The following is a 26,678-nucleotide window of genomic DNA, read 5'->3' as shown; positions in this document are numbered from 1 at the left end:
GCATCGGGGACATATTTTTGCCCGAATTCCTGAGGAAGTCATTCCATGTTAGCACTGCAGTTCTATCAGATCGTGGGGATGGTTTTCCACTACCATAAGCATCCCCAGTAGCAAAGATACCGAGTACTCAAATCTAAGCTCCTGCATACAATGCAGTTTCTTGAATACCCTATCCATCCTCTCTAACCATTGTTCTCGCTCTAGAGGATCTATCGTCCCTTGAACTCAGAGCCCCATACTTCATCAATTTGTCATATTGTCCGCGTAAGATCGTGGTTGTACCACCGTGTCCGTATTGGGACTTGAGTAGGCACATTACCATCCATTTGTTGGAACATTGCACTGCCGTCACGAGCGAATCGAGCAGCAGAATCGCAGATCGCAGGGGTGGTGCTCTTGAACCACCGACATTATGTAGGCATGGGGCATCCTTGCGCCTCGACCTCAATAGATTGATCGACTGAACGATCACCCTCTTCCATAGTCAATGTGAGGATTTTAGATCTCCTAAACCAATAACACAAGGAGATTTCCTCCCGTTAGTGCATATTTATAATGTAATGTACTGTATGTATCAAACAATGATATTGAGCAGTTGTACTGTGAAGAAAGAATATTCAAATGACAGGTGAAAACAGAATTTAAAAACTTTGCTCTGATACCACTAAAACATGTCACACCCTACCCCTTTGTAAGGCATAACATGATCCCGTAGTATACCTAATGAATTACCAACTCCTTCTACTGATAACCCATTAAATACACTACAAGGGATTTTAAAAACTTTTCTTACTTCTTTTACAGTGGTGAGCACTATTTACAGGTGTTAAAGACTTTGGTGAACTGAAGTGAAACAACTAACTCATTTGATTTATTTGGAATATTCAGAAAATTTTGGCAAGGTGCCATTTGTATTTTGGACAAAACAGTTCTTCAGAAAACCTGTAAAAAGCACTTCAATTATTTTCCAAATCTCAACTCCAACATTTTTCTCAATACAACACATTTCTCAACTCAATTCCATAGAAATTTTTCAAAGTCTGAGATAAAGAAATATAATACAATTTTTTACAAGTCAAATAACTCATAATAAATTTACAACTTCAAGGTACAATTTGAATTTACAACTGCTCAAAACCAAAAACAAAATGTACATACAAAGGTCATACATTACAAGACAAAATGCAAAATATTGGTATACTCATTATACTGTAATCCCTCACTTGGATGTATTAGCGGCCTAGTCACGCCTGTCTGCTCTCTACTGCGACAAAGAATAAAGCTATCGCTGAGACAATGTCTCAGTGGTGCACAATATTAACCAAATACAATTTTAATTCACAATTCATAAATCATATCAATAGTGGATACTTAAAACCATAATTAAATTCAAGACAATGAATGTCATAAAGAATTTAAACTCCAATTCACAAATTATCAAAATTCATAATAACACAATTTAGTCAAATAGTTTAAGAATACCGTATTGCCAATTCATGCACAATTTGATCAAAATACTTAATAACACAAAGGTTGCCGACCAATATCACAATTTGATCAAATAATCTGAATAATATCGCTTTGTAAATCAATAACACAATTCGATCGAATAATCGAATAATATCGCTTTGCAAATCAATAACACAATTCGATCAAATAATGAATAATACAATGTTGCCAATCAATAACACAATTTAGGCCATGACACACATTTTTCCATATATGCCGTGTTGTACACCACGACAAGACATACTCACCCCAATAATCGAAATCAATGAGGGAGGGAGCTAGCTATATAATGAGTACTCATCCACACTCACCTCAGACTGGGAAGTCAAAGAGGGAGGAACATAATCATACTCACCCCAGACTGATAAGTCAAAGAGGGAGGAATAATCACACTCTTCCCATTAATGGAGGAGGAACATAGTATCAGTGTCATGCCAATTGTGAGTCAAAACAATTCCAAACATTTTATTCAAATGATCCGTAAGAATCCAATAAATTTCCAAAGTTATAATTTCATTCACAAATTGGCAACACAATTTGTAATTCACTTCAATTTCCACAAAACCATTTACAGTGCTTTTCAATCAATAAGTATCAATCAATATCATTCAAACAATTTTTCACAGTTTCAAACCATTCACAATGTTTTTCAATCAATAAGTGTCCATCAAACACATTTCCACAATTTAAAACAATAATATACAAATAGTCAATATTTATTTCAATTTAAAATAATTCAAAATAAACAGATTTTTTGAACAAACACAATTTAAAACAATAATATAAAAAAATACAATATTAATTTCAATTTAAAAATTCAAAAGCAATAGCCGTTGTGCACAAACCTCGATATTTGTCTCTGGTCCCGACTCAAGATTTCTTTCCCTTTTCTTTGAGTCCTTGTTAACTGAGAAACACAATTTGAAGTGTTTCAGTACTAATTTAAACTGTCTCTATCGATAGTGTTTGGTAAATAATGCACTGAACTCAATTATTCACTTAATCACCTAATATACCGACCCTCGATGCGTTTTAGGTAAATTAGGTTTTAGTGTCATTAATATGTCACACTCGATAGGGTTTTAGGTTTGGTACGTTTTACCAAAGTCATTTCCTTGTTTAGTGCATTTTAATGCAACTTGTCGGATTTCGGATACTGGTTTGACCTAACCGGACGATCTAGTTCCTCGGTTTTCGGTCTCGGTCGAAACTACAAACTTGTAGATCTAGGTCTTATTGCACGCGGTGCAAAATTTCAGGTCAATCCGAGTTAAGTAGACCAAGTTATGGTCATTACACTATTGCTGGTCAAGTGGTACCATTTTAGTCAATTTTAGGTCAAATTGGTCAATTCTGGTTCGGCCAGTTTTTGGACCCGAACTTGTGCAAGTTGTTTGACTTGCTTATGGTCATTTCTGGGTTTTGGTGTCTTCATAAGAATTGTAGGTATGGGTCTTAGCTATTCATGGTTAAAATTTCAGGTCAATTGGACCTGGTTTGAGTGAGTTATGGCCTAAATACTCACTGCTGCCCAATTGGTCATTTTTCAGGTCCTAATTGCACCTAATCCGAATTGGTCAAATTTTTAGGTCACCTTGCAAGCAGAATTTTGGCATGGTTTCTCAATGAAAGTTGGCACATTTTGTGCCTAGTTTCACCCCAAATTGGTCTCATACCAATTGAGGTTACACATTCAAGGTTATAGGCTAAAATATTCACTGCCCTCAATATGCATTTCACACCCCAACTTCAAACACATACTCACCTTGCAAGGTTTACTTCCATACCCTACCAAACTGTTTTGGCACATTATCAAAAACATTTTCTACATTACATTAGCATTATTTTGGGCAGATTCCAATCACCCTCAACTCACCAAATATCATTCATAATTACAATTTCTAAATACCATTACAACCACACCTAAACATTACAAACTTTACATACACTTTACAACATTCATTCACATACATATCATCAATCCTTCTAGGTCAATATTCTGCCCACTCTTCCTTCAATATACACCATTTCTCAAGTGTCCACAAGCTGCCACAAAACATTCATCAACATCACATTGCCGTACCATATGCCAATTCCCATCAAAGTGCATAATTCACTATATAAACATGCAATAACTCACTAAGTTACTAAATCACCATTATTAACATTCTTTCCCATCAATTATATGCACAAATACCTCATCATAAACGTGACCCATGGCTGTCCAAAATGAAAATAACAATAACCTTTCAAACTTAAAATTTTCCTTCACCAAACTAATACCCATAACATGCACAAAAACTTTAACAAAGGATTTCTCAAAAATGCAAACTTACCTTTATTTGTAACTTGCTAAACCTTCACCAAACTTCTCAAATTGGGTGTCAATATCTTCCTTGTGATGTGTAGACAAAGTTTAATGAAGGAACTCAAGTGTTTGGAGTTGAAATGGAAGGAGGGATCAAGCTTGCATGAAAATGTCCATGGAGTTTTCTCTCCCTTCATTCACGGCTTGGATGGTAAATGAAGAAGATGAAGTGGCTGCTGGACATAGTGGACTTACATCAGCCCCATAATGTGTTTATTTTATTCTCTTAGTGGTCCACTTACTCTAATTAATTCATATTATAAGTTACTTTCACTTAATACCACATTAAACCCTTAATTCTCACTATTTACTTTAGGTACCACCAATTTAATTTTTCATTTCATTTTCTAAGTGTAATATTATTTATTTTTAATGGAAATTTAGGTCAAAAGACACTTCGATGTCAAATGACCATAATGCCCTGCTCGGGTGGCATTCTGATTTTTCAGATACTGGTTTTGTCTGCTTTTTCGATTTCTCACTTTTCTTTGTACTAATTATTTAATTTTTCTTTGATATTTCTAATGATATTTATTCTTCAACAAGGGTCTATTTATGTCCCAAAAATGTTTTCCGTGGTTCCCCAGTCCGAGGCTACCAACGGTCCACGCCGTGACTTCCCAAAGGCGGTCACCCATCGTTAGGTTTCCTACTGCTTAACTTGATCACATTTCTTTGCAATCATTTTTCCTTTGTTTTTCTTGTACTTTCTTTTCTTTTATTTCATTATTTTATGTCTCCTCACTCATTGAAGTGTGGTTCTAGGCATCCTAGCTGTCCAGGACAACACCGGTCACCGGAGCACAGAACGCACTACCGAACTTAGGGGTGTTACAATTCTCCCTTAAATAAATTTCGTCCACGAAATTTTACCCGATAATCATCTTACAATAGTCATACGTTTATTTTCTCCTTTCTATATGATCGTAAGACTTTTAACAATCTAATACAATGTTTACTTTGTTTGGATAACACCAATCTCCTCTTACTATTATGTTGTCTAATATTTCACTCACGTTCCTTCTTGAATGACCCTTGAGGTCATATTAGAATCATTCATCGTGCAAAGTGGTCCTCGACCACTCTAGTCCATAGTCTTCCTCACATTCGAATATTTCTTTGTTACATATGAATCAACTGCTCAAGTCTCTACTTCCATAACTCTTTTATCTCACAATGTTCTATAACTTACTTCCTTTTGTACTAAACTATAACCTTCGATATTTTAACTTTTGAGTTTTAGATCCTAAGTAGGATTTTCAAACTTATTTCTAACAATTAAATTCGTCACGGCATAACTATGCCAAAATGTATGCCGTTGGCAACTATTCTCATCTAGGTGTACTATCGGTTAGTACGTAGCTCTACACAATAATCTCAGTTAGTACTGTAATCTGACTACAAAGATAAACATCAAGAACATTGCATAGTTACTACGATACATCCCAATAGATCAAACTTTGTTATCTTTTATTCTTTTTGAATTCACTGATATTCGAATCTTATTCTGATTACAATATCCATTAGCAATTTCTAACAGTAACCTCCTTGCCCTTATCAAGAGCAATTCCATTACTGCATCTTACTTTTACGTCCTCTTGCCTTACATTAAGTAGGCTCACTAATTAGCTTTATAATTTATGGTGTGTTAGAAAATACTTTTCGCCGATAAACTCTTTCAAAACTAATTTCACTTATTATCACAATCCTTATCTTAAGGGCTAATCACTAATGCGTTAAAATTTATTCCTCTGTAAACGAATAACAACAGAACATATAGTTCTAACATTAATGTAAAAATATGAAAATTCCAGGTCAAACAATACATATATATATCTCAGTTGCTAATTGAGAAAGTACCAGCAATGATGTCAAAAGTCTCAGTCTCTTCTCTGTCGTATAGCGTATACTCTCGTTGAAACATCACCCTGTTTTGGCTGATTCACAGTAGTCTGACTTCTAGGTGTACTACCCCTACCTCTACCTTTGCCTCTACTAACTGATGGTGAACTCTTTGGGGTAGAAACTTGGGTTGATCCCTTTGGTGTAGTAAATGATCCAGAACGACCTGGATTTACACAATCCTTAGCAAAATGACCAGTCTCTCCACAATTAAAGCATGCTCCTACGGCTCTATAACATACCCCACTATGTGGTTTACCACAAGTTTCACAAAGTCGATCTGACAGCGCATTTCTGGGTTTCTGTTGAGTTGGCTGATCGGATCGAGGTGGTTTCTGTCCAAAAGATCTATCTCTACCGGACTTCTTACTATCTCTGTCGTATCCCCCAAAGTTTTTCCTCTTCCAAGAGGGACCACTAGAACTGCTCACTGACTTTCCTCTTTTTCGCCTTCTCTGATTTCTTTTTCTCAAGAGCCGCTTCAGATTCAATTCTTTCTAATTCTAGTGCTTGAGAAATAAGTTCAGAGAAGCTGTTATGTTTGAATTCGACCACTTGTAATCTGATACTAGGCTTTAAGACAGTTTCAAACCTCTTACATCTCTCCCCTTTGGTAGAAAGTAGACTTCTTGCATAATGGCTTAGGCGGAGAATTCCCTTTCATACTCACCACCGATCCGCCCCTGTTTGAGACTTAGGAATTCTTGCACTGGGTCTACATAAGCATCGAGGACATATTTTTGCTGAATTCCCGAGGAAGTCATTCCATGTTAGCACTGCAGTTCTATCGCATCGTGGGGATGGTTTTCCACTACCATAAGCATCCCCAGAGCAAAGATACTGAGTACTCAAATCTAAGCTCCTCTGTACAATGCGCTTTCTTGAATACCCTATCCATCCTCTCTAACCATTGTTACGCCTCTAGAGGATCTATGTCCCCTTGAACTCAGAGCCCCATACTTCATCAATTTGTCATATTGTGCAGCGTAAGATCGTGGTTGTACCACCGGTGTCTGTATTGGGACTTGAGTAGGCACATTACCATCCATTTGTTGGAACATTGCAGCCGTCACGAGCGAATCGAGCAGTAGAATCGCAGATCGCAAGGGCTGGTGCTACTGAACCACTGACATTATGTAGGCATGGGGCATCCCCTTGCGCCTCAGCCTCAATAGATTGATCGACTGAACGATCACCCTCTTCCATAGTCAATGCGAGGATTTTAGATCTCCTAAACCAATAACACAAGGAGATTTCCTCCCGTTAGTGCATATTTATAATGTAATGTACTGTATGTATCAAACAATGATATTGAGCAGTTGTACTATGAAGAAAGAATATTCAAATGACAGGTGAAAACAGAATTTAAAAACTTTGCTCTGATACCACTAAAACATGTCACACCCTACCCCTTTGTAAGGCATAACATGATCCCGTAGTATACCTAATGAATTACCAACTCCGTCTACTGATAACCCATTAAATACACTACAAGGGATTTTAAAAACTTTTCTTACTTCTTTTACAGTGGTGAGCACTATTTACAGGTGTTAAAGACTTTGGTGAACTGAAGTGAAACAACTAACTCATTTGATTTATTTGGAATATCTGTAAAAATTTTGGCAAGGTGCCATTTGTATTTTGGACAAAACAGTTCTTGTAAAACTGTAAAAAGCACTTCAATTATTTTCCAAATCTCAACTCCAACATTTTTCTCAATACAACACATTTCTCAACTCAATTCCATAGAAATTTTTCAAAGTCTGAGATAAAGAAATATAATACAATTTTTTACAAGTCAAATAACTCATAATAAATTTACAACTTCAAGGTACAATTTGAATTTACAACTGCTCAAAACCAAAAACAAAATGTACATACAGTGTCATACATTACAGTACAAAATGCAAAATATTGGTATACTCATTATACTGTAATCCCTCACTTTGGATGTATTAGCGACCTAGTCACGCCTGTCTGTCTCTCTACTGCGATAAAGAATAAAGCTATCATTGAGACAATGTCTCGATGGTGCACAACATTAACCAAATACAATTTTAATTCACAATTCATAAATCATATCAATAGTGGATACTTAAAACCATAGTTAAATTCAAGACAATGAATGTCATAAGGAATTTAAACTCCAATTCACAAATTATCAAAATTCATAATAACACAATTTAGTCAAATAGTTTAAGAATACCGTATTGCCAATTCATGCACAATTTGATCAAAATACTTAATAACACAGTGTTGCCGACCAATATCACAATTTGATCAAATAAGCTGAATAATATCGTTTTGCAAATCAATAACACAATTCGATCGAATAACTGAATAATATCGTTTTGCAAATCAATAACACAATTCGATCAAATAACTGAATAATACAATGTTGCCAATCAATAACACAATTTAGGCCATGACACACATTTTTCCATATATGCCGTGTTGTACACCACGACAAGACATACTCACCCCAATAATCGAAATCAATGAGGGAGGGAGCTAGCTATATAATGAGTACTCATCCACACTCACCTCAGACTGGGAAGTCAAAGAGGGAGGAACATAATCATACTCACCCCAGACTGATAAGTCAAAGAGGGAGGAATAATCACACTCTTCCCATTAATGGAGGAGGAACATAGTATCAGTGTCATGCCAATTGTGAGTCAAAACAATTCCAAACATTTTATTCAAATGATCCGTAAGAATCCAATAAATTTCCAAAGTTATAATTTCATTCACAAATTGGCAACACAATTTGTAATTCACTTCAATTTCCACAAAAACCATTTACAGTGCTTTTCAATCAATAAGTATCAATCAATATCATTCAAACAATTTTTCACAGTTTCAAACCATTCACAATGTTTTTCAATCAATAAGTGTCCATCAAACACATTTCCACAATTTAAAACAATAATATACAAATAGTCAATATTTATTTCAATTGAAAATAATTCAAAAGAAACAGTTGTTGTGCACAAACACAATTTAAAACAATAATATACAAATATTCAATATTTATTTCAATTGAAAAATTCAAAAGCAATAGCCGTTGTGCACAAACCTCTGATATTTGTCTCCTGGTCCTGACTCAGTATTTCTTTCCCTTTTGCTGAGTCCTTGTTAACTGAGAAACACAATTTGAAGTGTTTCAGTACTAATTTAAACTGTCTCTATCGATGGTGTTTGGTAAATAATGCACTGAACTCAATTATTCACTTAATCACCTAATATACCGACCCTCGATGCGTTTTAGGTAAATTAGGTTTTAGTGTCATTAATATGTCACACTCGATAGGGTTTTAGGTTTGGTACGTTTTACCAAAGTCATTTCCTTGTTTAGTGCATTTTAATGCAACTTGTCGGATTTCGATACTGGTTTGACCTAACCGACGATCTAGTTCCTCGGTTTTCGGGTCTCGGTCGAAACTACAAACTTGTAGATCTAGGTCTTATTGCACGCGGTGCAAAATTTCAGGTCAATCCGAGTTAAGTAGACCAAGTTATGGTCATTACACTATTGCTGGTCAAGTGGTACCATTTTAGTCAATTTTAGGTCAAATTGGTCAATTCTGGTTCGGCCAGTTTTTGGACCCGAACTTGTGCAAGTTGTTTGACTTGCTTATGGTCATTTCTGGGTTTTGGTGTCTTCATAAGAATTGTAGGTATGGGTCTTAACTATTCATGGTTAAAATTTCAGGTCAATTGGACCTGGTTTGAGTGAGTTATGGCCTAAATACTCACTGCTGCCCAATTGGTCATTTTTCAGGTCCTAATTGCACCTAATCCGAATTGGTCAAATTTTTAGGTCACCTTGCAAGCAGAATTTTGGCATGGTTTCTCAATGAAAGTTGGCACATTTTGTGCCTAGTTTCACCCCAAATTGGTCTCATACCAATTGAGGTTACACATTCAAGGTTATAGGCTAAAATATTCACTGCCCTCAATATGCATTTCACACCCCAACTTCAAACACATACTCACCTTGCAAGGTTTACTTCCATACCCTACCAAACTGTTTTGGCACATTACCAAAAACATTTTCTACATTACATTAGCATTATTTTGGGCAGATTCCAATCACCCTCAACACACCAAATATCATTCATAATTACAATTTCTAAATACCATTACAACCACACCTAAACATTACAAACTTTACATACACTTTACAACATTCATTCACATACATATCATCAATCCTTCTAGGTCAATATTCTGCCCACTCTTCCTTCAATATACACCATTTCTCAAGTGTCCACAAGCTGCCACAAAACATTCATCAACATCACATTGCCGTACCATATGCCAATTCCCATCAAAGTGCATAATTCACCATATAAACATGCAATAACTCACTAAGTTACTAAATCACCATTATTAACATTCTTTCCCATCAATTATATGCACAAATACCTCATCATAAACGTGACCCATGGCTGTCCAAAATGAAAATAACAATAACCTTTCAAACTTAAAATTTTCCTTCACCAAACTAATACCCATAACATGCACAAAAACTTTAACAAAGGATTTCTCAAAAATGCAAACTTACCTTTATTTGTAACTTGCTAAACCTTCACCAAACTTCTCAAATTGGGTGTCAATATCTTCCTTGTGATGTGTAGACAAAGTTTAATGAAGGAACTCAAGTGTTTGGAGTTGAAATGGAAGGAGGATCAAGCTTGCATGAAAATGTCCATGGAGTTTTCTCTCCTTCATTCACGGCTTGGATGGTAAATGAAGAAGATGAAGTGGCTGCTGGACATAGTGGACTTACATCAGCCCCATAATGTGTTTATTTTATTCTCTTAGTGGTCCACTTACTCTAATTAATTCATATTATAAGTTACTTTCACTTAATCCCACATTAAACCCTTAATTCTCACTATTTACTTTAGGTACCACCAATTTAATTTTTCATTTCATTTTCTAAGTGTAATATTATTTATTTTTAATGGAAATTTAGGTCAAAAGACACTTCGATGTCAAATGACCATAATGCCCTGTTCGGGTGGCATTCTGATTTTTCGGTATTCTGGTTTTGTCTGCTTTTTCGATTTCTCACTTTTCTTTGTACTAATTATTTAATTTTTCTTTGATATTTCTAATGATATTTATTCTTCAACAAGGGTCTATTTATGTCCCAAAAATGTTTTCAGGGTTCCTCATCCAGTGGATACCAACGGTCCACGCCGTGACTTCCAGTCGGTCACCCATCGTTAGGTTTCCTACTGCTTAACTTGATCACATTTCTTTGCAATCATTTTTCCTTTGTTTTTCTTGTACTTTCTTTTCTTTTATTTCATTATTTTATGTCTCCTCACTCTCATTGAAGTGTGGTTCTAGGCATCCTAGCTGTCCGGACAACACTGGTCACTGGAGCAGCAGAACGCACTACCGAACTTAGGGGTGTTACAAATATAATAATCTAGATTTTGGAAATTCTACTTAACCCCACTCAACTTCCCTTAATTGCACTAATGAAATTTCATATTTTCATGGGGGTTTTTATGGGGTTTTCTAAATTTAATACCACTCATTTTTAATGGATTTTTTGGTAAAAAGTCAACTTTAAGTGTCAAATGATTAAAATGACCCTTTTCGGGTTAAAGTCCCTCTTTTTCGAAATTACCGATCGGACATTTCCCTAAATTTTTACACTGTCTATTTTAAATTTTTATTTTTACTTTTATCAATTAATTAAATTTTCTTTGATATTTTTAATGTCATTTACACTTCAATCAATTTTTAATTAAACCCTGGAAATTATTTTATAGGGTTCCTCGCGGGTTCAGGACATGGCTCTTTTAACCAAATTTCATTTCATGTCTTTTATTTTTCCTAAATTTTTCTTGCATTTTCTTATCATGTATTCCATCATTTTATGTCTCCTCACTATCGTTTAAATGTAGTTCCCAATATTTTGACTATCCGAACATACATTAGCCATCGGAATAATAGAACGTACGGACTACCGATGGTGAGGGTATTACAATTCTTCCCCTATAAATAAAATTTCATCCTCGAAATTTACTTGATGTGAAGAGCTGAGGGAACTGCTGCCTCATTATGTCCTCGCTCTCCCAAGTTGCCTCTTTTGTGTTGTGATGTCTCCACAGAACTTTCACTAGTGGAATTCTCTTGTTTTTGAGCTCCTTTACTTCCCGTGCCAAGATTCTAATTGGCTCTTCTTCATATGTCAAGTCAGGTTGCACAATTATCTCTTCTGCTAAAATGACATGTGAAGGATCTTATCTATATCTTCTGAGCATTGACACATGGAATACATTGTGAATCTTGTCCAGCTCAGGTGGTAAAGCTAGCCTGTAGGCTACTGGACCCACACATTTAATGACATCGTATGGACCAATAAACCCAGGTCTTAGCTTACTTTTCTTGCCAAATCTTAGCACTTTCTTTCAAGGTGATACCTTGAGAAACACCTTATCACCAATCTCATACTCTATATCCTTTCTCCTCAGGTCAGCATATCACTTGTGTCTGCCTAAAGCGGCTTTTAGGTTATCTCTAATTAGCTTCACTTTCTCTTCTGTCTGTCTCACCAGGTCTGGGCCCACTACTTTCTCCTCACCCATTTCTATCCAACACAAGGGAGTCTTGCATCTCCTCCCATACAATGCATCATATGGAGCCATTTTTATGCTAGCTTGGTAGCTATTGTTGTAAGCAAACTCTACCAAAGGAAGATATTTCTCCCAACTTCCTTTAAAGTCAATAATGCAGCTCCGAAGCATATCTTCCAATACCTATCATGTCATTCATGTCATGTCATTATTATCAATCTTTTAACATTTTTATTATTTACTAAGTTTTAAGGGTTACCTGAATCACCCTTTCAGACTGTTTATTCGTCTGAGGATGAAAAGCCGTACTAAAGTGTAGTCAAGTGCCTAACGATTCCTGTAGCTTCTTCTAAAACCTCGAAGTAAACCTCGGGTCTTGGTCAAATATAATCGATGTTGGCACTCCATGTAACCGTACTATCTTAGCTATGTAGATTTCTGCTAATCTCTCCAGTGAGTAGTCAGTTCTGATAGGTAGAAAGTGTGCTGACTTTGTTAATTTGTCCACAATTACCCAGATGCTATCATGCTTCTTCTGTGTCAATGGTAGCCCAATTACAAAATCCATGGTGATGCGGTCCCATTTCCACTTTGGTATGGATATAGGTTGCAATAACCCTGATGGAACCTAATCCTCAGCTTTGACCTGCTGGTATATCAGACATCTGGTCACAAAATCACTAATCTCTTTCTTCGTTTTGGGCCACCAGCGCTATGCTTTCAGGTCATGATACATCTTAGTACTTCCTAGGTGCATAGCATGGAAGCTACTGTGTGCCTCTTTTAGGATACTCTTCTTCAGTTCTTCATCTCTTGGTACACAGATTCTGCCTTTATAATACAGGCATCCATCTCCTTTCAACTCATGGTCAGTCTCCTTCCCCTCTTTAACTCTGCCCATAACAATTAGCAACTTTTCATCCCTTAGCTGTGCTTCTTATATTTGCTGCAACAAAATTGGCTTTACATGCAACTCAGCCAAAAGTACCCCATCCTGTGCTACAGACAACTAAGCATTCAATGCCCTTAAAGCCATTATGGACTTTCTGCTCAGTGCGTCAACCACAACGTTCTCCTTTCTAGGGTGACAGTCGATCACATTGTCATAATTTTTAAGGAATTCAACCCATCTCCTTTATCTCAGATTGAGTTCCTTCTGGGTTGGCAAATACTTCAGACTCCTGTGATCAGTGTAGATATAGCACTTCTCACCATATAGGTAATGCCTCCATATCTTTAATGCAAATATTATTACAGCCAATTCCAGATCATGTGTTGGGTAGTTTTTTTCATGTGGCCTTAGCTGTCTGGAAGCATAGGCAACTACTTTACCTTCTTGCATTAGAACACACCCAAGCCCATTATGAGAGGCATCACTGAAGATCACATAGTCTTTCCCAGACTCTGGCTGTGTCAGCACTGGAGCTTCTGTGAGCATAGCCCTTAGCTTCTCAAAACTGGCTTGACATTTGTCATTCTAGTTAAACTTGACACTCTTGTGTAGCAATTTAGTCAACGGGGCTGCTATAAGGGGGAATCCCTTCACAAATCTCTTGTAGTATCCTACTAACTCCAAAAAACTTCTGACCTCTGTTATATTTCTGGGAGGCTTCCATTCAACTATTGCTTCCATCTTATTGGGATCTACCCTGATCCCATTTGCTGATACAATGTGTCCAAGGAAGGATATCTCATCCAACCAGAAGTCACACTTGGACAGCTTGGCATATAACTGCTTTGCTCGCAGTGTCTATAGTACTACTCTCAAGTGTTCATCATGCTCCTCCCCATTCTTAGAATACACCAGAATATCATCTATAAAGACCACAAAAAACTGATCTAAGTAGGGATGAAAGATGTGGTTCGATAGGTCCATAAAAGCTACTGGTGCATTTTTCAGCCCAAATGGCATCACTAGAAACTCATAGTGTCCATATCAGGTTCTGAAAGCAGTTTTAGGCACATCTGTCTCCTTTATTTTTAGCTGGTGATAGCCTGATCTGAGATCTATCCTGGAAAACACACTGGCTCCCTCCAGTTGATCAAACAAGTCATCTATCCGTGGTAAATGATATTTTTTTTTCACAGTCACCTTATTCAACTACTGGTAGTCTATACAAAGCTGTAGCGTATTGTTTTTCTTCTTTATAAATAACGTCGATGCTCCCCAAGGTGACACACTAGGGTGTATGAAACCCTTGTCTAGTAGCTCCTTTAACTGAACTTTCAACTCTCTCAGTTCAATGGGTGCCATCCTATATGGAGCAATAGAAATCAGTGCGATACCTGGCATAACCTCTATAGCAAACTCCACATCTCTATCTGGTGGCAAACCCGGCAACTCTTTCGAAAATACATCTAGAAATTCACGTACTATGGGGATCTCCTGCATGCTTGGGCTAGTCTTCCAAGTGTCAACTACATGTGCTAAGAAAGCCTCACAACCCTTCTTTATTAGTCTTCTGGCTGTTATGGTTGATATATAACCCATTCCTTCACCCACAATTGTAATCTCATCCCTATCTGCTGTCTGTAATGAAATCCTCTTTAACCGATAATCTCCATCGCCTGGTGATGTGATAACTAATCCATTCCTAATATCACATCGAACTCATGGAATGGTAGTTTAATTAGGTCAGCTGGAAACTCATACACTTATATTTTAAGAGGACAACCCTTATAGACACTGTGGCCTAAAGGGTTTGTAACTTATATGTCCTCTTGGGCTTCTTACTGCCAGTGGTTATAGAATTGAACTGCCCAGATCTAGAACCCCTCTTATGTTGCCTGTCTTTCCTGGACTGCTCCTCATTTCTGACTCTCTCAACATCTAGAGCTAATGCTACTAACAGAGAGAAATCTGTGAAGTGGTGAGATGTAACTATCAATCAGATGTTGTCATTCTGTCCATCCTCAAACCTTATGCACTTATCAACCTCTATAGCCATTATCTCCAATGCATATCCACTAAGTCTCACGAATTCCCACTCATATCTGGAGACTGTAAGCTGCCTCTGTCTCAATGCCAAGAATTCTCTCTTTCTGGCCTCCAGGTACACATGGCTGATATATTTCTTTCTGAATTCAGCCAGAAAGAACTCCTAGGTGATCTGTGCATGTTGTACCACTCTCAATATGGTCACCCACCATCTATATGCATCCTCCTGTAGTAGGGATAGAGCACACTCCAACTACTGCTCTGGGGTGCAGTGCAGCTGTTGTAATACCCTCTCTGCCCTCTCTAGCCAATACTCTGCTGCGACTAGATCATCCTCCTTCTTCCCCTTGAAATCAATTGCCCCATACTTCTACAGTCTCTTAAATGGGAATCTATGTACAGGTTGCGACTGTAGGGGTGGTGGTGGCTGCACAGATGGTGGTGATGGCCGTATAGGTGGTGGTGGTGGCTGTACCTGTGGCTGTGGAGGCGGAGGTGGCTGTGGTATGGCTCCGATGACCTGACAGCTCAGTCATCTATTTTAGGAAGGCTTACTGTGCTCTCCCCTCAGTACCACATGATGACTCCGCTCTACTGCTTCGCTCCCTACTAGGACCAGGTGCGGGTGCATGACTCTCTACCTCCTCCTCGGTCAGTCCAGGAGGCTCGTCATCTGAAGGATCAGATGCCATCGATCCTCTAAAACAGACAAAGAACATATCTGCATTAGTGTCACCTTGACTCTATTTTAAAGGCCCATGCATGTGATGCACTCTATCTATTTCTATCTATCTAGGTTTAGGACCACCTAAACCTCTACTTTGATACCACTAAAATGTGACACCCCTCACCCGTCTACAGTGTAGCTAAGCGAGGAATGCTACATTCAGTGCTGGAGCACCCTAACTTATGCTGTCATGTTCATTGTTAATTTTAAACTTATAGAAAACATGTGGTAAAAAATTTTTTTTTTTTTTGTCACAATTTAAGTTTTGTGGATACTCGAGTAGAACCTCCTCTGTTTAATTAACATCTGGCGGGTTCCACTAGTTTCCTGTTAAAAACAATTTCATATCTCTATTGGTGTCATGTCATGTCATGTCATTTATAGTTATACAATTTCAAGAAGCATATTTATTCATTCATGCATATGGAAACTCATATGCAAAAAGTTCATAACTTTATTTACAATCTAAAATATGTAATTGCAATTTTTATTTACATCATAAACTAGTAATTACATCATATTTATACACAATGAACTAAAATACTAGCCTATGCATGGGCCCTACCAAAATACAAAAGACTGGTGAGGTAAACTCTAGACGGTGGCAGATCTGGTTAGTGCTCTGTCTGAACACTACTGTAGCAGTTACTGCTGTGGCGACTACTGATCTGCAGTACCTATGGGATGGAAAAACCAATGTGCTAAGCAAAATGCTTAGTGGTGCATAATTTAAAAGAAATGAAATTAAATAATTAAAATAATTATTGTATGCTAAATTCCACATATTCTAAGTTATTTATGAATTTTCTGCACTTTGGGAACAATTGGATTTAACAGTATCTTTTCTGGTCATTGCTTATGTTTTCACTCTTAATTAATGTATAACAGTGCCCAAGTAACCTATAACAGACTATAAGTGCTGGATACACGGGAGTATACTGGTTAGACAGCCATATGTCTAGCCTGTATACAACTGTTATGTCAGGTACTAGGCTAGTGGGCAAGCTTTCAAAGCCACATATATCATTAGGCACAATGGCCAACGGGCAGACATATAGCCTATAGAACAATCATGTCAAACATACTTTGTCAATCAGTGATTATTTCTGTAGGCAGTACTACTATCTGTAGTCCCAAATTGGTATACCAATCGATCCATATAATATACATAAGCCTAGATTTACTTTAGGTAATTAAGCATTATTAATATCTTATTAGACTTTTCATGTCATTTTGTAATGGGAGAGTGTGTCCCACATCTCTATTTCATGTAATTCAGCAAGTAGTGACTTATTAGGAATAAGTCAATAATTTATTTCTAAAACCTTTCTTTAGGTTCAATTCCAATATCTTAACTCTGCATACCAATTTAAGTAATTTATGGCTACTGTTTGGACACACTTTCTTAATGAAAGTTGTTCCTCCATGTCTTGTATTTATTTTCCTTTTTGAATCATGTCATTTAGATTTGTATAACTCAAGTTATGGTCAAATAACCATAACTAGGTCAATTCTGAATTTTTGTGCCCTTACTAGGTAGTTTTGATATTATACTTTGCCGATTTTATTTGAGTAGGTTGCTGCCATATTTATGTAACACCCCTCACCCGACTACAGTGTAGTCGAGCACGGCATGCTACATTCGGTTCCGGAGCACCCTATCTTATCTTACTTTATTATTTAAGTAATTTTGAATTTGTTTAATTTAATATCAATTATTTCTCTATGGAGAAACTAGCGGAATTTCCCCTATTTTATTATCAGTTGATGTATTTCACTATGCACCTGCTTGAAATTTTCAATAATATTTTACAACAAAAATCTCACTAATTGTTTTCATAACCATCTCATAATTCACATCTCATTCGTATATCTCAATTTCATATTCATTTCCATGCATTTCCATTTATGCCTAATATATATATATAAATTCTCAAGTTTCATTAATTTACATGATTTACAGACTGATTACATAAATTCATAATTTACATGATCTACAAATTAATTACAGTTCCATAACCTATATTTCAACATACAATTCATAGTTTACATTACAAATAATAACTAATTATAATGTACAAAATACATAATATAATCTATATGGGCCCTATATACATGCATTGCTGAGGAGGTGACAACCTTGAATACTCTGCAGATCAGAACTCCAAAATCTCTGTTTAGTATTCGCTGGGCTTTAACTTCAGTACCTACGCGAGGAAGCAAATCCATCGCGCTAAGCATTGTTGCTTAGTGGTGCAAAAATATGACAAGAAATAATGTATACAAATAAAAATAATTGAAGCATATTTTCTATATTCAAGAATTTTACTGGGTTTATATGAAATTTGCCATACAGTATATCTTTCATCATTTATGTTGCTCTCTAGAATCACTTCTTTCATAAGTTTACAATAATCATTTATATAATGTACAAATAAATCTAATTATTTATTTTATGTTTATATTATTATGAAGGATGCATTTCTAATAATTACTTACGTTATACTTATTTTGCTAGTCTTTTATTTACTCTCTTAGTATTTTCTATGTATTATGGATCATTTCATAATAATTAAATTCTTAATACTAGTTTAATACCTTTCGGATTTTTCTCACTTATTTACTTTCTAGCATTTTTAATTGCTAATATTCATAACTTATTTTAATAAATTAAAATGCCCAAGTAACCTACGACAGGCTGACTAAACTGGATAACGGGTCGTTGGCACTAGACACTGCGGTGCCTCGGGCCGTCATACCATGGAACGCAGAATGTCAACCACGTATGCAGTCAGTATGGCTAAAAAGCCATGATAATACATAATCGGGCATAAAAGCCATGAGTGTTGGCATAAAGCCATGAGTGTTGGCATAAAGCCATGAGTGTTGGCATAATGCCATGAATGTGGGCATATAGCCATGAATACAGGCATAAAGCCTTTCGCAATACTGCTAAAACAATACCCTATTAGCATACCAAACTATCAAATCTGACACACATGTTTAGGCAATACAAGGGCACATAATATCATTAAATATTAATATATTGTGTTTTATGACTTCATTATTTCATAATAAATTATAATGTATACATTCATTTGATCATATATATGATCATAATTCACATCAATTATCTCTTTATATCATTGTACTCAAAAGCACTTTTCCTTTCTACAATAATGAGAACTAATGTTTCATTCATACATTAATATGGTTCCTTTATTCATTCATTATGTTATTCATATTGATCATAATTCAAAACATTGGTTCATATGTACCATTGTATTCAAAACATTTTTCCTTTCTCATTTATATATTTTATGAATTCTATTTGTGATGGGCATATAAGCCATAATTACTTATTTACATCAATTAGGTGACTTACTTTTCATGTTTCAAGTAATCTATGAACATTTCATGGATTTCAAATTTATGGCCTTAATTTCCCTTTAACAATATAGTTCTTACACTTTGTGTCTCTATATTACTATTCACATTACTATTCACTCAAATTGTTGACTTTTTAATACATAATGAATTTATTGAACCTAAGTTCACCAAATACCACATTTTGCATTTTATTTTTGTTGGTATTGATTTCTAATACCATTACAAAGCTTATCTTATGTTATTCAAAATTTTCAGATTTCATACCTTAGGTTTTCTTTTCCATTGGTCATTTGTACAGTAGGAATTTGACAAAATTGTCTTCATGAAAGTTGTTTCTTATTATGTCTAGTTACATTTCTTTTTTTGAATCACTCCATTTGCAGTTTTGTAGCTCAAGTTATGGTCATTTTACCATAACTGGCCGGATTGACCTATACCCAGAATTTCTGGGCAATTTGGTTCTGCCAGATTTGGTGACCTAAGTTTGGTTGGCAATTTGACTTGGTTATGATCAAAATTTGGATTAGTGTTCTTCATAAAAGTTGTAAGACTATGTCACAGCTTTCTGCTGGTAAAATTTCAGGTCAATTGGACCTTTTTACACTGAGTTATGACTAAATGAATAAAAATTTTTCGTTTGGTCATTTTGCACAGGTAGAATGCAAGTCACCCAAATTAGGGAAATTTTTAGGTCAACTTGGTTTGGTTTTCTGGGCAGGATTTCTTCACCAAAGTTGTGCCATTATATTTCTAGTTTCATGTCCAATTGGCCTTGCACCAATTAAACCTGTACAACTCCATTTATGGCTGCCCAAACCTGCTGGACTCACAACCAGTCCTGCAGGTCACCAAGGGCAGCATGCCTAAACTCAACTCCATTATCCTTACTCACTTCAATTCCTCCTCACACACATTCAAATGGTCACTAATTGACCATTACAAGGTTAACATACCATTTCATAAGCAAAACTCCAATTTTTTCACAAATCGTAATTCCCAAGTGTCCATTTCATGCTTTTCATGTCATCTAACACATCCAACACACATAGTTCAACATCTAACTCAAGTTATCTCATCACAAACCACTTATAAACAATTCAAGTCATACAAATCAACAAATATCATCCTTCTCCCATGGCTGCAAATTTTCATACACACTTAAATATAATTGTTTTGTTCAATTTTTCAACAAACTCTCATTTAATTTGTCTTTCTAACAAGGATTCGAAAGATAAGGAAGTGAGTATAGGCACTAACCTTATTGAGCACTCTCTTGGCTTGTTGAAACCTTAGAATTTTCTTCACTTTATGACAATTAAAATGTTACTCTTGATGTGGGGATTAATTTTTGTGAAGGGTGTGTAGGGTTTTGAGGTGGTTTTGGGGTAGAACACAAGCTTGAAGTGTGTTCCAATAGAGGTTTCTTTCTTCTCTCTTTCTCTTTTTCTCTTGTTACGGCTTCCCATGGTGAAGATGTAGATTGGTTTGTCAATTTGCCTCATTTATCTCCTTTTTAATTGGTTTTTAATGGCTTGTTGCAAGGTGATTGCGTGAGACCTAACTAATGACATCATGTGATGTAATATTTCCCATTTAATTCATTTTTTGTTCTTTTCTTTCTACTCATTTTCAATTTAATTTTTAGCAATATTTATTTATATTTTAGATCATAATAATTATTTAGTTAACTGGACAAGTCGGCCAAAAATCATCCCTGAAGACGAAATGACCAAAATGCCCTTCGTTTAGCTTAACAGACTAAAATTGTCTGTACCAATTGAAAAATTTTTCCAAGCATTTTCTTGGCATTCTAATGCCATAGGAACTTCAATGACCCTTCTCTAGAGTCCCAAAAATTATTTTATGAATTTTCTCCTTGGTTTAGGGCTCTTAGTTGCGAAGACCGTAACTTCCCACTGGGTTACCCATCGCTAGGGCACCGACTCATTTAACTTGATTGTAGTTTATTTCTAAAATTTTTCCTTAATTTTTCTTATACTTATTTGAGTTATTTATGACTCCTCACTCTAGTCTAAATATTTTTTCAGGCGTTCTAACTGTCCAGACCGACATCGGTCACCGGAACAGTAGAATGTGCGGAATTGCTACAGTGAGGGTGCTATAATTCTTCCCCTCTAACAAAAATTTAGTCCTCGAAATTTTCCTAGGGTAAATAGTCGAGGAGCTACTACCTCCTTATTTCTTCACCTTTCCGTGTTATCATACTTCACTTTCTCCTTAGTCTCAATCCTATCCTTAAACAGTTCTGTACTCATTCCTTTTCATCTTAAATACAGTCTCCTTCTCATCTCCATTCGCTATCTCATTGTCTCTTCACTCTCTTATTCCATACCTTAACCTAAAATAAATGGGAAATACAGATCTACAATAGTGTCACCTTGACTCTTATGAATGCAATGCATGATATGCAGTCTATCAAGGTCAAGAAATTCCTAAATCGCGCTCTGATACCAATAAATGTAACACCCCTCACTTGACTACAGTGTAGCCGAGCAAGACGTGCTACATTTGATGCCGGAGTACCCTATCTTATCTTTATTATTTTTCTAATTTTGAATTCGTTTAATTTAATATCGATTATTTCTCTATGGAGAAACCAGCAGAGTTTCTCCTATTTTATTATCAGTTGACGTATTTCACTATTAACCTGCTTGAAATTTTCAATAACATTTTACAATAAAAATCTCATCAATTATTTTCATAACCATCTCATAATTCACATATCATTCATATATCCCAATTTCATATTCATTTCCATGCATTTCCATTCATGCACAATTTATATATATAAATTCTCAAGTTTCATTAATTTACATGATTTACAGACTCATTACATAAATTCATAATTTACATGATCTACAAATTAATTACAGTTCCATAATCTATATTTCAACATGCAATTCATAGTTTACATTACAAATAATAACTAATTATAATGTAAAAAATACATAATATGGGCCCTATCTACATGCATTTCTGAGGAGGTGACAACCTTGAACACTCTGCAGATCAGAACTCCAAAATCTTTGTTTAATATTCGCTAGGCTTTAACTTCAGTACCTACGCGAGGAAGCAAATCCATCGCGCTAAGCAGTGCAGCTTCGTGGTGCAATAATATTACAAGAAATAATGTATACAAATAAAAATAATTGAAGCATATTTTCTATAGTCAAGAATTTTACTGGGTTCATATGAAATTTGCCATACAGTATATCTTTCGTCATTTATGTTGCTCTCTAGAATCACTTCTTTCATAAGTTTACAATAATCATTTATATAATGTACAAATAAATCTAAATATTTATTTTATGTTTATATTATTATGGAGGATGCATTTCTAATAATTAATTACGTTATACTTATTTTGCTAGTCTTTCATTTTCTCTCTTAGTATTTTCTATGTATTATGGATCATTTCATAATAATTAAATTCTTAATACTGGTTTAGTACCTTTCGGATTTTTCTCACTTATTTACTTTCTAGCATTTTTAATTACTAGTATTCATAACTTATTTTAATAAATTAAACTACCCAAGCAACCTACGACAGGCTGACAAAACTAGATAACGGGTCATTGGCACTGGACACCGCGTGCCTCGGGCCGTCATACCATGGGACGCAGAACATCAATCACGTATGCAGTTTGTGTGGCTAAAAAGCCATGATAACACATAATTGGGCATAAAAGCCATGAGTGTTGGCATAAAGTCATGAATGCGGGCATAAAGCCATGAATACAGGCATAAAGCCTTTCGCAGTACTGCTAAAACAATACCCTATTGGCATACCAAACTATCCAATCTGACACACATGTCTAGACAATACAAGGGCACATAATATCATTAAATATTAATATATTGTATTTTATGACTTCATTATTTCATAATAAATTATAATGTATACATTCATTTGATCATATATATGATCACAATTCACATCAATTATCCCTTTATATCATTGTACTCAAAGTACTTTTCCTTTCTACAATAGTGAGAACTAATGTCTCATTCATACATTAATATGGTTCATTTATTCATTCATTGTGTTATTCATATTAATCACAATTCAAAACAATGGTTCACATGTACCATTGTATTCATAACAATTTTCCTTTCTCATTTATACATTTTATGAATTCTATTTGTGATGGGCATATAAGCCATAACTACTTATTCACATCAATTAGGTGGCTTACTTTTCATGTTTCAAGCAATCCATGAACATTTCATGGATTTCAAATTTATGGCCTAAATTTCCCTTTAACAATATAGTTATTACACTTTGTTTCTTTATATTACTATTCACATTACTATTCACTCAAATTGTTGACTTTTTAATACATAATGAATTTATTGAACCTAAGTTCACCAAGATACTACATTTTGAATTTTATTTTTGTTGGTATTGATTTCCAATACCATTTCAAAGCTTATCTTATGTTATTTAAAATTTTCAGATCTCATACCCTAGGATTACTCTTCCCTTTGTCATTTGTACAGTAGGAATTTGATAAAACTGTCTTCATGAAAGTTGTTCCTTATTATGTCTAGTTACATTTCTTTTTTCGAATCACTCCATTTGGAGTTTTGTAGCTCAAGTTATGGTCATTTTACAATAACTGGTCGGATTAACCTATACCTAGAATTTCTGGGCAATTTGGTTCTGCCAGATTTGGTGACCTAAGTTTAGTTGAAAATTTGACTAGGTTATGTTCAGAATTTGGATTTGTGTTCTTCATGAAAGTTGTAGGACTATATCTCAGCTTTCTGCTGGTAAAAGTTTAGGTCAATTGGACCTTTCTACACTGAGTTATGACCAAATGAATAAAAACTATTCATTTGGTCATTTTGCACAGGAAGAACGCAAGTCACCCGAATTAGGGTAATTTTTAGGTCAACTTGGTTTGGTTTTCTAGGCAGGATTTCTTCACCAAAGCTGTGCCATTATGTGTCTAGTTTCATGTCCAATTAGCCTTGCACCAATTGAACCTATACAACTCCATTTATGGCTGCCCAAAAATGCTGGACTCATAACCAGTTCTGTAGGTCACCAAGGGCAGCATGCCCAAACTAAACTCCATTATCCTTACTCACTTCAATTCCTCCTCACACACATTCAAATGGTCACTAATTGACCATTACAAGGTTAACATACTATTTGATAAGCAAAACTCCAATTTTTTTACAAACCGTAATTCCCAAGTGTCCATTTCATGCTTTTCATGTCATCTAACACATCAAACACACATAGTTCAACATCTAACTCAAGTTATCTCATCACAAACCACTTCTAAACAATTCAAGTCTTACAAATCAACAAATCTCATCCTTTTCCCATGGCTGCAAATTTTCATACACACTTAAATATAATTGTTTTTTTCAATTTTTCAATAAACTCATTTAATTTGTCTTTCTAACAAGGATTAAAAAGATAAGGAAGTGAGTTTACGCACTAACCTTGTAGAGCACTCTCTTGGCTTGTTGAAACCTTAGAATTTTCTTCACTTTTATGACAATCAAATTGTTACTCTTGATGGGGGGATTAATTTTTGTGAAGGGTGTGTAGGGTTTTGAGGTGGTTTTGGGGTAGAACACAACCTTAAAGTGTGCTCCAATGGAGGTTTCTCTCTTCTCTCTTTCTCTTTTTCTCTTGTTACGGCTGCCCATGGTGAAGATGTAGATTGGTTTGTCAATTTGTCTCATTTATCTCCTTTTTAATCAGTTTTTAATGGGTAGTTGCAAGGTTATTGGGTGAGACCTAACTAATGATATCATGTGATATCATATTTCCCATTTAATTCATTTTCTTTTTCTTTTCTTTTCTACTCATTTTCAATTTAATTTTTAGCAATATTTATTTATATTTTAGATCATAATAATTATTTAGATAACTGGACAAGTCGATAAAAAATCATCTCTTAAGATGAAATGACCAAAATGCCCTCCGTTTGGCTTAATAGACTAAAATTGTCTGTACAGATTGAAAATTTTTTCTAAGCATTTTCTTGGCATTCTAATGCCATAGGAACCTCAATGACCCTTTTCTGGAGTCCCAAAAATTATTTTATGAATTTTCTCTTTGGTCTAGGGCTCCTAGTTGCAAAGACCGCAACTTTCCACTCGGATACCCATCGCTAGGGCACCGGCTCATTTAACTTGATTGTAGTTTATTTCTAAAATTTTTCCTTAATTTTTTTTACACTTATTTAAGTTATTTATGACTCTTCACTCTGGTCTAAATATTTTTTCAGATGTTCTAGCTATCCAGACCAACATCGGTCACTGGAATAGTAGAATGTGCGGAATTGCTACAGTGAGGGTGTTACAATTCTTCCCCTCTAACAAAAATTTCATCCTCGAAATTTACCCGGTGTAAATAGTCGAGGAGCTACTACCTCCTTATTTCTTTACCTTTCCGTGTTATCATACTTCACTTTCTTCTTAGTCTCAATCCTATCCTCAAACAGTTCTGTACTCATTCTTTTTCATCTTAAATACAGTCTCCTTCTCATCACCATTCGCTATCTCATTGTCTCTTCACTCTCTTATTCCATACCTTAACCTAAAATAAATGGGAAATACAGATCTACAATAGTGTCACATTGACTCTTATGAATGCAATGATATGCAGTCTATCTAGGTCCAGAAATGCCTAAACCGCGCTCTGATACCAATAAATGTAACACCCCTCACTCGACTACAGTGTAGCCGAGCAAGGCATGCTACATTCGATGCCGGAGTACCCTATCTTATCTTACTGTATTATTTTAGTAATTTTAAATTTGTTTAATTTAAAATTGATTATTTCTCGATGGACAAACTAGCAGAGTTTCCCCTATTTTATTATTAGTTGACGTATCACACTATTAACCTGCTTGAAATTTTCAATAATATTTTACAACAAAAATCTCATCAATTATTTTCATAACCATCTCATAATTCACATCTCATTCATATATCTCAATTTCATATTCATTTCCATGCATTTCCATTCATGCACAATTTATATATATAAATTCTCAAGTTTCATTAATTTACATGATTTACAGACTGATTACATAAATTCATAATTTACATGATCTACAAATTAATTACAGTTCCATAATCTATATTTCAACATGCAATTCATAGTTTACATTACCAATAATAACTAATTATAATGTACAAAATACATATATAATCTATATGGGCCCTATCTGCATGCATTGCTGAGGAGGTAAC

The sequence above is a fragment of the Hevea brasiliensis genome, chromosome 2 (assembly GCF_030052815.1).
Source record: "Hevea brasiliensis isolate MT/VB/25A 57/8 chromosome 2, ASM3005281v1, whole genome shotgun sequence".
In the NCBI taxonomy this organism is placed as follows: domain Eukaryota; kingdom Viridiplantae; phylum Streptophyta; class Magnoliopsida; order Malpighiales; family Euphorbiaceae; genus Hevea; species Hevea brasiliensis.
The sequence above is the reverse complement of the archived record's forward strand: the minus strand, read 5'-3'. Positions refer to the sequence as shown.